This window comes from Panthera uncia, assembly GCF_023721935.1.
Source record: "Panthera uncia isolate 11264 chromosome C1 unlocalized genomic scaffold, Puncia_PCG_1.0 HiC_scaffold_4, whole genome shotgun sequence".
NCBI classification, from domain to species: domain Eukaryota; kingdom Metazoa; phylum Chordata; class Mammalia; order Carnivora; family Felidae; genus Panthera; species Panthera uncia.
In genome coordinates, this window is record NW_026057585.1 from 53,284,395 (window position 1) to 53,298,874 (window position 14,480).

The 14,480-nt window shown below is 42.8% G+C and overlaps 1 protein-coding gene and 1 pseudogene across 1 annotated transcript in view; one reads left to right on the forward strand and one right to left on the reverse strand.

Moving 5' to 3' along the window:
• ROR1 (receptor tyrosine kinase like orphan receptor 1) overlaps positions 1-14,480 on the reverse strand; it is a 398,760-nt gene that overhangs the window by 366,543 nt on the left and 17,737 nt on the right. The gene's annotated exons all lie outside the window — the stretch shown is intronic.
• LOC125912533 (60S ribosomal protein L27-like) lies at positions 2,886-3,979 on the forward strand (annotated as a pseudogene).

A 14,480-nucleotide genomic window follows, 5' to 3' on the forward strand; every position in this document is an offset into this window, starting at 1 on the left:
AATTGTCAATAACTGCACTGGAGAGCATCTTAGACTTTGCAGTGGACGTGCCCCCTTCCTCATTCTGTCATCTACACATATCAGGAGATAGGAAGGATCTATATTCTCATCTCCGTCTTAAAAGAATGGAAAAAAAATCCCACAAAAACTGAGCTTCAAGGTCACACTTAGTCAATGACCGAGCTGGTCCTAAGCACGGGCTTTCCAACTCTGGGCTACCACTGTGACAGAGCCTGTCCTCCTCCCTCTTGGGTCCTTCCCCTCCCCATCAGATGCTACTTTTATCTTCTTGTGTGTCTGCAGGTGGGTGGCAATGCTGCTGACTCCTTTCTGGCTCAGTTTGGGCCTTTCTCTTTCATCCATTAATTAAATCATGCACTTTTCTTATAGGGGAGCAGAATCTTCAAAAGAGGAAAAAGAACCCTCCCTTTCAGAACATTCAGGGATTAAAGTTCATCTGGCTATGGAATGCTCACCAGGGACTAAACGCATTACTGAGAGGCAAGTGCTGAAAGCCAGTGACACATTAATATGAAAATGTGGAGAGAGAGTTCAGGCTGCCAAAACGCTGTCTCCAGCATTCTCATGGTGGGGTCAAACAGCAGAATGGCACCTCAGGGGACATTCAGGTTTAGAGACTGGTCAGGGTGCCTTAGGATGAGTACTCAGTGGTAGCACTGTCCACCGCAGTGACCTTGAGACAGCCCAGAACAAGAGCGCCCTTGGGAGTGATCAGCATGGGGGGTGCCTCCTTACATGGGGAGAGTGTGCAGCCTGGCCACGACCATGCCCCCCTGCATTGACATGAATCCAGCACCAAGTGCACAGAAAGGACAGTCCTGAACAAAGGTCTATGTACTTCGTCTTTATTTATTCAGCTTCACCAGGGTTCCTCACTAGGAATTCTAGGCAAGAGGCCTTCCAAATAATAGAACAACTGTTCAAACACCAAACTTTTTTTTAAATTTGAAATAATCATAGATTCAGAGGAAGTTGCAAAAATAGTACAGAGAGGTCTCACGTACTCTTTCCCCAATATTTCCCCAGTGTGACATCTTACATAACTACAATACAACAGAAAAATCAGGAAATTGACTTTGGTACATCCAGAGGCCTTACTCAGATTTTACCTATCTTACATGCACACATTTGTGTGGTGCATGTATGGTCTGTGCAGTTTTACCACATGTAGATTTACATAACCACCATCATAATCACGATACAAAACTGTTCCATCACCACAGGGTCCCCCGTGCTACCATTTTATAGTCACAGCCCTCCCCTACCCAAAGATTCCCCCCACCCAGTCCCTAACACCTGGCAACCATTAATCTTTCTCCGTCCCTATATTTTTATTTTTTAAATGTTATATAAATGTATTTTTTGAGATCAGTTGTTCAGGCTACATAATTCCCATGGGATCCCTCCAAGTTGACAGAAGTAGCAATCATTCATTTCTTCTACTGCTAAGCAATATTCCTGGTATGGACGTACCACAGCTTGTTTCACCATTAAAGGACATTTGGATTATTTCCAATTTTGTGTGGACATAAGTTTTGATATCTCTGGAACAAAGGTACAGGAGTACAACTGCTGGGTCATATGTCACTTTTTTTTTTTTTTTTCAAAAACTAGTTTGATGTACCATATGGTTTCACTCATCTGTGGATTTTAAGCAACAAAACATTTTGATTAACGTCTGGGAGGGAGCAGGAGAAGAGAAGAGAGGGAAACAAATCAGATGAGACTCTTAAGGATAGAGAACAAACTGAGGGTTAATGGAGGGAGATGGGTGGGGAATGGGTACTAAGGAGGGCACTTGTTATGGTGAGCACTGGGTGTTGTATGTAAGTGATGAAACCTGAAATCCTGCACTGTATATTAACTGACTAAAATTTAAATTGAAAAAAAAATTTGATGGACTTTTCTAAAAATATATATTTCACATAGAACTCTGCACTGTTAATCACAGTATGATGTAAATCATTTAATCTCATTTTTAATTACTTGGGGCCATGTTGTGAGCAATTGAAATCTACAAAACTATCTGTCTCTAAATTAAATTGTCCCCACGATATGAGGGTTTTGATGTCAAAGTGCTCCCATTCCTGCATTTGTTACAATTATTTTCCTCAAAGTTTCCAGGTGTGCTGCTCATGTATATGCCTATTGAACACCTGAAATGTGGCAAGTCCAAACTGAGCTGTGCTATAAATGTAAAACACACACCTGATTTTGAAGACTTAGTTTAAAAAGAAGAATGTGAGGGGCACCTGATTGGCTCAGGTGGCTAAGGGTCCGACTCTTGGTTTCAGCTCAGGTCATAATCTCACAGTCCGTGGGTTCAAACCCTGCATTGGGCTCTGTGCTAACAGCATGGAGCCTGCTTGGGATTCTCTCTCTCCCTCTCTCTCTCTACCCCTTCCCTGCTTGCTTATCCTCTCTCTCTCTCTCTCTCTCTCTCAAAATAAATAAACATTTTAAAAAATGGAAGAATGTAAAATATCTCATTAGTAATTTTTATACTGATTACATGTTGAAATGATATTTTGGATATCTTGTATTAAAGAAAATATATTATAAAATCAATTTCATTTGTTCCCTTTTATCTTTTTAATGTAGCTACTAGAAACTTTAAAATTACATATTTGGCTCACCTTGTAATTTTATTGGGCAGCACTGGTCCAGAGGAGTTTTGTTTGCCCACTATTTGCTTTTATCTAGGTTGCTAGAGGTAATTATTATCTAACACTGAGATATGTGGTATGTTACTATCACTGATATACTCTGTAGCATCAACATAATGTTGTAAGAAAATGGTAATTATCTAAAGCCAGAGTCCCATCACTGCTTTCAAAACTGCATGAAAAGAGGCTAGTGTCGAGATGGGCAAATTCATGAAACCCGGGAAGGTGGTGCTGGTCCTGGTCAGATGCTACTCTGGACACAAGATCGTCCCTACAGCCTTGCTCTGGTGGCTGGAATTGACCGCTCTCCCCACAAAGTGACAGCTGCCATGAGCAAGAAGAAAATCGCCAAAAGGTCAAAGATCAAGTCTTTTATGAAAGTTTATAACTACAATCATCTCGTACCCACAAGGTACTCTATGGATATCACCTTGGACAAAGCTGTCATCAACAAGGATGTCTTCAGAGACCCTGCTTGTAAACACAAGGCATGACGAGAGGCCAAGGTCAAGTTCGAGGAGAGGTACAAGACCGGCAAGAACAAATGGTTCTTCCAGCAGTTGCGGTTTTAAATGTTTTGTTTCAGTCATTAAAAATACAAAACAAACAAACAAACAAACAAAAAACTGCATGAAAAGAGGCAGTAGAGAAGAATAAACATCTGGCATATAACTCTGAAAAATCAGAACTTTATTCCCAACCCATCCTCAAAAAAAAAAAAATATTTACTCATGTTCACACATTTCAACTTGTATAAACCTCCCTTTTCTTGTCTTGCCTATTTCCCAAAAGTGTTGTGAAACTTAAGTGGGAGAATACATTTGAAAGTGCCTCAATAGCTCTAAATAGCATGCCCAAAAACAGAAATGTAGAAGTCTGTACACAACCTGCACACAACTGACTCACCAGATTAGTCAACACTTCCCAGGATCCCCTCTGTGAAGCCTCTGCCACTGTCTATGGCACTCCCAGACAAGCCTCGCACTTCTGCCCCCACCTTATCCTCACCCACTCTCGAACTTTATTCCAACAAGAATCAGTAGAGTGTGGTCCCAAAGCTCATTACACAGGTTTATTTGGGTTGGGTTTTTGGTTTTTTGGTTTTTTTGTAATTATGACTTTAACTGTACAAGATATAAATTCATGAAACGAGTATGAAAAGTGGTTGGGTGCCTGGGTGGCTCAGTCAGTTGAGCATCTGACTCTTGATTTTGGCCCAGGTCATTGAGCCCCAAGTCAGGCTCCATGCTGAGTGTGGGGTCTGCTTAAGGTTCTCAATCTCTCTCTCTCTCTCTCTCTCTCTCTCTCTGCACCTCCTGTTCTCTCTCTCTCTCTCTCTCTCTCTCTCTCTCTCTCTCAAAATAAATAAACTAAAAAAAAAAGTAAGTGATTCAATATTTTAAAAATAGATGATGGGGAGGAGCCCCTGAGTGGCTCAGTCAGTTAAGCGCCTGACTTCGGCTCAGGTCATGATCTCACAGTTTGTGAGTTCGAGCCCGCGTCGGGTTCTGTGCTGATAACTCAGAGCCTGGAGCCTGCTTTGGATTCTGTGTCTCCCTCTGTCTGCCCCTCTGCTGCTTGCACTCTGTCTCTACATTGTCTCAAAAATAAATAAACATTAAAAAAAAAAATTTTAAATAAATAAATAAAAATAGATGATGGGGGCACCTAGGTGGCTCAGTTAAGCGTCTGACTTCAGCTCAGTTCATGATCTTGCAGTTCGTGAGTTCGAGCCCCGCATTGGGCTCTGTGCTGACAGCTCAGAGCCTGGAGCCCGTTTCAGATTCTGTGTCTTGGCTTCTGTCTGCCCCTCCCCCATTTCGTGCTCTGTCTCTCTCTCAAAACTAAACATTAAAAAAAAATTTTAATAAAAAAATGATGGCCATAAATAGAACCACATAACACATGTATCCATGTTAAGAATAGAAAATACAAAAACAGGTTAAAAAGGGGGGGGCACTTCAGAAGCTAATGATTCTTTAAGGCCAGTTATTAATTCATACAAAAGACAAATGCAAAATTACAACATTTTAGTAATGACAGCACAGCAATTCTCCCATCATAATATATAGTTGAACTGTCTGCACTGGGGCTCAGATAAAATAAAAATAATATCAGCAACAACTAAAACGTATTTATTAAATTTCTACTATATGTTAAGAGCATTACATTATTTCATTTAATGCATACACACAAAACCAGCAAAACACTCAACATATACATTTTATAGATGAAAAACTCTTAAGACTAAAAAAGGCCAGGTAATAACTCCATGGTGGCAGTTCTGGGATTCAAGGCAGTTCCGGAACAAGAGTCATGCTACATCCTAAAATGACAAAAATTTGGACTATCAAGCCTCAAGGATGAGACTTTCTCATCAGAGCAGAGCATCTCAAACATTAGTGTGCAAATGAATCATCTGTGAATCTTGGTAAAACGCAGAGTCTGATTCAATAAGTCTGGAAGGCTTAGACCACACTCTGAGCAGCAAGGTCCTGACCTAGAGTATACCCGCTCATTGTCCTTCTCAGAGGGCCCAGTTTTCCTCCAGGTGGCAGACATCATTCAGAACATCATAACCCTCTGCGCTTCCCCAGCTCTTGGTCCTCACCTGCTTCTTATACCCAGGACAGGTGTATGTGGGTCAGAGGTCCAGGCATTCCATGGATAGACAGGCTCAGCAGCACTGAGAAGAACAAGAGAAAGACCCATACCTCTTGGAGCTTTTAACCTTAAATCTAGAGCCTACTCCTGAAAATATGCCAGTTTAGTAAGTTCACAAACAAATGATAATTTCATAGGTAACAGAGCATAACATCATAAAGGAGTTGCCAATGGTTCGGAATATCTTAAAGAAGTTAACACTCTTTGCATTTTCAACCTCAATGTGGAGAAACATTGAAGCAAACGTGGACCCAGAGTAGCCCCCAGACCCATTCCTTCTAATGTCAAACCTTGTCTGTCTGCACAGCATCCCTGTCTTTGAGTCTGGCTGTCTGCCCATCTCCTGGGCTGAGAAAAGGAAAATACTCATGATCCTGCCTTCATTCCAAGGGGAAATGCTAGCTTCTGCTTTTAATTAGGTATTTTATACTGACTTTCTTCTTTGACTATAAAAGATATTCAACTGCATATTTTCTAAATGATCTATACAGATCTAATTAACAATGTTTTTCAAGTAAAAAGTCAGTTCCGACTGTCTCCCATGTCTGCCATAAAAATTTGAGCTTTCTAATATTCATTGATTTGACAAATATTTAATGAATACCTCTTATTTGTGCCAGGCTCACTGGCTGGGCACTGAAGCTAGGAAGGAGAATTAAATACCATTCCTCCCCACCCAGAGCTCACAGTCCAGAGGGGAGGCAAACATGTAAACAAACAATCCCAATAGAAAGTGACAGTCACTGTATGGGGGGGGGGGGGACAGGAAAGGAAGGATGGCTGTTTTTAACTCCTGCTGATTCAAATGCAAAATCATAATCCGTTTCCAGTCTGAAGGGGCTAAGAGGTATAAACAGATGGGAAACCAGCAAAGTTGCACTATATTCCTGAAGTACATTGTGGTTAGCAGTCAACAACCACACACACACTGTATGCCAGGTGCTCACCTGGGCAGTCAAGGGGTGACACAGAGTTCCACTGCCAAGGAGATCCCAGTGCCCTTGGGAAATAAGATACAGAAAGAGCAAAAACAGCAACCGCAACTAGCATTCTACTAGTTTTTTAAACACTACTGGGAAAAGTTAAGCAATGTAGACTGTGGCTAGGAGCTTTGATCCTCCATGACCAGGGGCAATGGGGAGCCACTAAAGATTTTTTTGAGGAGGGGAAATGACACAATGAAAGCTGCTTGTATATCATTCATATAATCTTATAATTTAATAACAAGAAAAACTACTCTTTACTGACCACTTATTATGAGCCAGTCACTATTATTTTCAGGGCTTTACAAGTATTACCTCTCATTTTCCTAACAACTCTCCAAGGTAGACATGATCATCCCCTTTCTAGAGACGAAGCAACTGAGATTCAGAAATATTAAGTAAGTGTGTGTAGATCACATGATGGATTAAGTGATGGATCTGGGAGAGTTAATCCAGCTAGTTGGATTAATATGAGGAAGAGATTACCAGCAAGGAAATTAGTAGAAGGTGTCTGGATCATCCAGATGAGAGGTAGGGTGATGGCACAAAAAACAGACCAGGTTATAATGCAGCTCAACCACAAAGGGGTTCATCTACTTTTTCGAAGTTATCTAGTGATGGTTCACCACAGGGCAGCAATAAAGTCAACAACCACACCATGTTAAGGACCTACTATGTGTTGGGTACTATGTATGAGTGGGGTTAGGGATGGAAATTAGAATGGAAGGAGTGATTGTCTATCATCAGGCAAAGAAATAGGACAGTGAGAGATCCTCCCTTCTCTCCTTCCTGTGAAAGCTGACGGCAGGCTGCTGGTTTTAGTCCATACACAATACTGGAAATCACCACAAGGGGTCAGGCCTGTGGTGGCTGCCTCCTCCTCCCCTTCCTCTTTCTCCTCCTCCTCCTTTCCTCCTTCTTCTCTTCCTTCTCCTTCTCCTCCTTCTCCTTGGCCCAAAAGGCTACAGTCCCCACTGACTTGTTCCTCAGGGGATCTTGGTCCTGATTCTGAATTATTCTAACAAAGACCAGCTACATAATTCACAGGGCCCAGCGCAAAATAAAAATGCAGGTCCCTTTGTTCAAAATAATATTAAAATTTTCAGGACAGCAATAGCAGAGTATTAAGTCCACAGCTGAGGCTGAAGCAGGGGCCCTGTTCAGCTGCAAAGGTTGCACACCCATGAAGCTGGCCCTGATTCTAACCCAGGTCCTACTTCCCTGGATTGGTAACAGCTATATGTGGCACAGAAAGGTGGCTGACTGCTTCCTGGAGAATAATTCTCCTCTTCTTATTTTCTTTTTTTTTTTTTTTTTAATTTTTTTTTAACGTTCATTTATTTTGAGACAGAGAGAGACAGAGCATGAACGGGGGAGGGGCAGAGAGAGAGGGAGACACAGAACTGGAAGCAGGCTCCAGGCTCTGAGCCATCAGCCCAGAACCCGATGCGGGGCTCGAACTCACGGAACGTGAGATCGTGACCTGAGCTGAAGTCAGACGCTTAACCAACTGAGCCACCCAGGCACCCCTCCTCTTCTTATTTTCTGAGGATAGGGCAATCTATGGCCCAGGAGACAGCTTCTCAGTTCAACGACAGTAAGTTGTGGGCTTGTAACAGAGATGAAGCTGTCCCAACAGTCAATGTGAACTTTCTCCCTTTCCATTACATGGTTTCCAATGATTGTGTGGTTCTGTATTTGGTGACAAGGAACTTGGTGGTCTGCCCTTTTAGAGGCTATCTTTAAGATTGAGAACATGACCAGAGTCAGGGGTTTGGAGGAGAGTCAAGGCTACAGTCATTCCAATTTTTAAAAACACAAAACCGGATGCGGCACCTGGGTGGCTCAGTCAGTTAAGCATCCAACTTCAGCTTAGGTCATGATCTCGAGCTCCGTGAGTTTGAGTCCCATGTCATGCTCTGTGCTGACAGATCAGAGCCTAAAGCCTGCTTCGGATTCTGTGTCTCCCTCTCCCCTGCTTTCACTCTGTCTCTCTTCTCTCTTAAAAATGAACACTAAAAAAGTTTTTTTTTAAAAAAACACAAAACTGGGTCACCTGGCTGGCTCAGTCAGTTGAGGATCTGACTCTTGACTTCAGCTCAGGTCATGATCCCAGGCCCCACATCAGGCTCTGTACTGAGTATGGAGCCTGCTTAAGATTCTCTCTCTCAGGATGCCTGGGTGGCTCAGCCGGTTAAGCATCTGACTTTTGACTTCAACTCAGGTCATGATCTCAAGGTTTGTGAGCTGAAGACCTGCATCTAGCTCTGTGCTGAAAGTGTGGAGCCTGCTTGGGATTCTCTCTCTCCCTCTCTCTCTCTGCCCCTCCCCCATGCTCTCTTGCTCTCTCTTTCTCTCTCCTCTCAAAATAAATAAATGAAAAAATATATATTCTCTCTTACTCTTCCCCTCTCTCCCGCTTGCACGTGCTCTCTCTCTAAAAAAAAATGAAATGAAATGAAATAAATAAAAATTTAAAAAATAAAAACACAAAACTGTTCCTAAATTTAATATGCAAAGCTTGGTAAAAAAAAATGATAATAAAAAAATAATTATAATAATAATTTGACTGCTTATAACTATTAGTGACTATGCTAAATCCTTTTAAAAGATATATAAATCTTTACAAATCCTGAGATTATCGGAAACCATGTTCATTTGTTTTCACAAAAGGGCTTGCTTCACTCAGCCACTCCTCTTATGAAAATATATACTATAAAGAGCCGAATTTCAGGTGGAGGAAGACCAAAACAAGCAAACAAACCCAACTAATTGTTTGACCTTAGATAAGTCCCTTTCCCTTGCTAGGCCAGGTATGCTCCCCTGTAAATGCAATGATTGGCCCAGAAGCAACTCTGGCAGTCTATGATTCCCACAGGAGGAATCCAGGAAAACTAACAATGATCCTGCATGTGCTCCCCTGAGGCACAGGATGGACAAACCACGAAGTCTGGCACAGCAGATAGAGAACCGGCCGACAGCCAGGGCACCTATGTTCTAGTCCTGGACCCACCAACCACTCCCTCAAGGTATGACTCAGAGCAAGTCACTTCCCTGCTAGGAGCCTCAGTTTCCATAACTATAAATTGACTAGCAGATACCTAAGGTCCTTCCCCATAAGACATGGTGCCTGGTAAATAGTAGAAAGTTCTCAGTATTTGTTAGTTATTGTCATCAGTATCATTAATAATTATTACCCTCTATCCCAATGGTTCCCAATGGTTTCAAGTAAGAAGATGCCGTTTATAACAAAAATGATGTAGACCTCCCCCCATCGAAAAGGTTTAACATTTAACATCAATTAACCAGGAAAATATAGAATATCAAAAAGTCACTCTGAATTTTCATTCAGTCTATCAAAACAACATTCATATATATTTGAAAAATACAGAGGTTCCTGAGTGGCTCAGTGGTTGAGCACCTGACTTTGGTTCAGGTCATGATCTTGTGATTCACAAGCTTGAGCCCCACATTGGGCTAGCTGCTGTCAGAGCAGAGCCCTCTTCAGATCCTCTGACCCCCTCTCTCTGCCCCACCCCTGCTTGCACTCTCTCTCAAAAATAAACATTTTTTTAAAAAGAAAAGAAAAATAATAAACATGATTTTATAAGCACTAAAACTATTCAATCCTCACAACCCTTGTGTTGATTCTGAGGACCTGAGCTGGGGACCCACTGCTCTGTGCTATTCGCCAGCTCAGAAGGTCCCAGTCCATTGCCATCTCCACCTTCAATCACCTAGACTTCCCACCTCCTCCTCTTCTCTCTCACAGCTGTCCTTACCATAATGCCAAGACCTAAAACGCAAGGCAAAACGGAGAAATATATATATATATATATATATATATATATATATATATATATATATATCTTATTTGGAACTGAGTTCATAACTATTTGTGCATGACTCTGCCTTTAAATCTTTTCTCTCACAGAGTACCAACATTAGAAGGGTAAGAATGCCCAGCCCAACCTTAGATAAATTCTTCATAACTGGATTTTACAATATATTAGGGAAAAAAGCACAAAACATTAGAATATTAGAACAGAAATCCTTCTTTAAAACAATGCTTATTCAACTTTAATTTGCATACAAATCACCTGAGGATCTTGTTAAAATGCTGATTCTAACCCAGTAGGTCCGGAGAACAGCCTTAGATTCTGCATTGTTTACAAGCTCTCAGGTGGTGTCTATGCTGCTGGTCCACAGAGCGGGATCCAGCCCCATTGCTTTGTATCAGAGAATTTGAAGATCAGAGAAGGCAAACGTCTTGCTTGGTGTCACACAGCTAGTTAGAGCCAGGACTAGGAGATGAATTCAAGTTTGTTGATTTTTAGTTCAGAGCTCTTTCTACTATGCCCTGATGTCATCCTTTCTCTTGAAAAGAAAAAAAGTTTCCAAAAAACATCTCATTTTCCTTTCCCATCCAAGACAATACACACACACACACACACACACACACACACACACACAGCCCCCAGAGGACAGGGGCGAAATCATAGTCTCTTCCTCAGTTTCCAGCACAGGGTCTTCCAAACAAAACATACTCAAAATAAAATGTGTCGATGGAGTATGCAATCAGAAGGAAGAGGAGTCTTCTGGTTAAAGGAATACCTTCACCTTTTTTCCTCCTTTTTTCATGTCTTTAAGGACACCCTTCTGATCAGCTACCCCATGTCTCCAAAACTGTTAACTCTATACTGTCTAAAGTTTTCCCTAGAGGTATTTTTCTCAGTTAAAAATCAATTTATTGAGAGAAAGTTCAAAACAAGCTATTATTCTAAATCAATATTTAGGGAGGAGATAAGGGTTTTAATTCTGGTATCTGCAGGAGATTTTATGTTCCCAAACACACTTTGCGCTAGACCGTTTAAGGCACGTGAAGTGCTTAAGAGTTCCACTCAGCGGTCTAAGTGTTCAGACAGGACAGCTTCAAAGCCTCCCTCAGCCTCCCACCTTGCAGAAATCGCTCCCACAGGTTTCCGTGGCTTTGAACTGTATTTTAACAATCTTAAGAGCTCGAGAAAGCTTGTTTCATGACATTACTTAGCTTAGATGCAAGTACACAGTAGGTCCATGCTATGTCTGCAAGTGTCACATCCACCACCTACAGCCAGGTTTTCAACAGATCTTTCTTTAGAAGGTCAGCAAACACAACCTCACAGAGAAGAAAGCTGGCAGGGTTTCAGCTGTTTCCAATTCTTATTCTATTCTACCACCTTGCTAAAATTAACAAGTTTAGTGCAAATAATTTGGGTTTGGATCTTGTCACACTTAGGAAAGCAAGAGGACAGAAAGGTAACACTTAAATCAGAAACTGACTTTTTCCCCTTGCAGGAGGAAACATCAGCAAAGCTCTGAAGCCACAAGAGCCCTGCTCAGTGGGGCTTCTGATGGTTTCTAACTGGAGGAATGTAATCCATTAGCCCCCTAGAGCTCTGGCCTGGCTGCCTGGCTGCAAACCCCCACCCAGCTCCAATCTTCCTGGTCCTGCCCTTTCGACCACAGACTCCCCTTCCCCAGCACACAGGGCTCAGGCTCCCTTTCACAGTACACCTTTCGGAACCACACCACATGTGTCGATGGTTCTGCATGCACAGGCAGCTGCACAACACCGAAGGACAGCCATGTCTGGGAGCCACAACTCACCATTCACAGTTCTCTTATGGCAAATGTCACCACAAATTCTAATTCTTTTGGTTATTTGTCTCTCCCTATCTCCACTGCCTTCTCCCCAGTTCCATGAGTCTGGGAGCTCCCAGAAAATAGGGATAATGTTCTGGTCCCAGTATATCCTGGCACCCAATACAGTCCTTGACACATATTCAGGATTTACAAAATGCTAGCTGTTTTTATTATTATGTACTATTGATATGTTCCCCGCACTTCTTCCTTCTGGCTCTCTGCTTCCTCCAGTAGGCGTCTTTAAAAAATTTAGGGCACCTGGGTGGCTCAGTCGGTTGAGCGTCTGACTTCGGCTTCAGGTCATGATCTCGCGGCCTGTGAGTTCAAGCCACGTTCGGGCTCTGTGCTGACAGCTCAGAGCCTGGAGTCTGCTTCTGATTTTGTGTCTCCCTCTCTCTCTGCCCCTCCCCCACTCATGCTGTCTCTCTGTCTCTCTCTCTCTCTCTCTGTCGAAAATAAATAAACATTAAAAAAAAGTTTTTTAAAAATTTAGGTCCAGAGGGGCAGTCAAGCCACCTCATTTTACAGATGAGGAAATTCAGTTCAAACTTCAAGGGATGTGGTGGTCCAGTTAGTGGTCTAGCTGGAAGAGACTCTCCAGCCTCTGGCCTCTGTTGCTGAACTATCCTCCTCTTCTCTGTCTCCAGGCCAGGCAGCAGGGCACAGAGGGTTACCACCTGAGAGAAGGAAGTTGGTTTATTGGTGGCCTAGTGATGGAGACTCCAACACTCTACTCCAGACTCCAGCACTGAGGGATTCTAGGTGGTTAATTCTGATCAACACCAGTGCAGGCCTCAGGCTGCCCACCTATAAAATGGTCATCTTAGCTCACAGTTATTGATGCTTATTGGGTGTACTCAGTATGTGCCAGCGTTCAGGAGTATTACAATAGTTCATCCTCACCAAAAGTTAGTGAGGTAGGCATGATTTGTACCCCAAGTTTTACAAATAGGGAAACCGGACTTTTGAGGTTTGTCCAAGGTCACAGGTAGTTGAATAGCTGACTCCTAGAGCCAGTATTTTGATTTTCGTCTAATTTTGCTTTCTCAGCGGGGCCGGGGGGGCGGGGGGTGGGGAGGGGTGGGCTTGAGCCACAAGAAAAGGTAACAGTGAGGAAGGTCTTCACTGGGGGCGGACAGGAGGTTCACCCCCCAAGCTTCCTGTTCCCAGTAGTCACCCCTGGCCCTTACCTAATTAAGTGCATTAGCAGCAGCTCTGCCTAATCCTAGGTGCACACAAGAAGAGACAGGCTTCTTTCCCTGGAGGCTCCGCTTCTCCTGAGATTAGCCACGGTCCCCAGGAGGCTGTTATCCCAACCCCGGGGGAGGGCAGCATCACAGCCAAGATGGAGCTTATCACAGGAAGCCAGCAGCGCTGGGGAAACAAAACGCAGACTGCATGACTCAGGTCGATCACAGGCACCAGATGATGTGCCAGCTAGATGGGTGCATGTCCGCCTGTCGTGAACAAGGGACAACAAAGCAGCTACTATCTCTGCCTTTTCTGGAGGTGCCAGAAAGGGCAGCAGCAAGCATTCAAATTAAATGATACATCCCGAGCAACTCCTAAGAGTGCTCCCAAAAGAAAACACCACTGCATTCCCAGCAACTAGCACTGTGCCTGGCACAGAGTAGGTGCTCAATCAGTTGATGAACATTCGAATGACTTTACTGACCCACCACCACGGTGGTGGAAGAAAAGTGTTCCTCAGCAGAAATGACAATGGGTACCAAGGCTCACCATCAATTCTCCAGTTGGGGATAGGTCCTGTTGCCTCAGTTTTCCCATTCTATAGTCCAAATAATTATACCCATCTCTCCAAATCCCCATGATTTAGCCATTCATCCCATGGGACACTGGGCCAAATACAGAGAACAATTTAATAGAATAATTTGAAAGGATACAACTATTTAGGGCACTTACTTAAAAGTTAGTGAGCAACTATGATCTACACAGTGCAAAATTATAGAAAGCTACCATCAAATTCTAGGTTTGGGGATTATAAGGAGCCTGGTATCAGGGAAGAGAATGGACTGGGAGTTCCAGGACCTCAAGTTTCTTCTTCAGAAACATGAGCAGCCTCACCACCAACTGTACCTCATAGTTCTTTAATCTTGCAGAAAAATACTTTCCAGTTAAACTGGATGCTGTAGGTCATTCGCCCTCAGAGCCGCTAACATGAAATAAAATTTCAGGGGAAGAACAAAGGAAATTATATAAGCTACAAACTTCCATTTCCTCTCATTCAATCTCTTTTCAGGAGGCTAGGAAAGAGAATTGGTGGAGTAGCAGTAGTAGTAGCAGCAGCAGTAGTAATAGTAGTAGTGTGACAGTAGTAGAGGAGTAGTAGTAGAGCAGTAGTAGTAGTATAATAGTAGAGGAGGAGGAGGAGTAATAGTAGTGTAGTTGTAGTTGTAGTAGTAGTAGTAGTAGTAGAGCAGTAGTAGTGTAATAGTAGTGG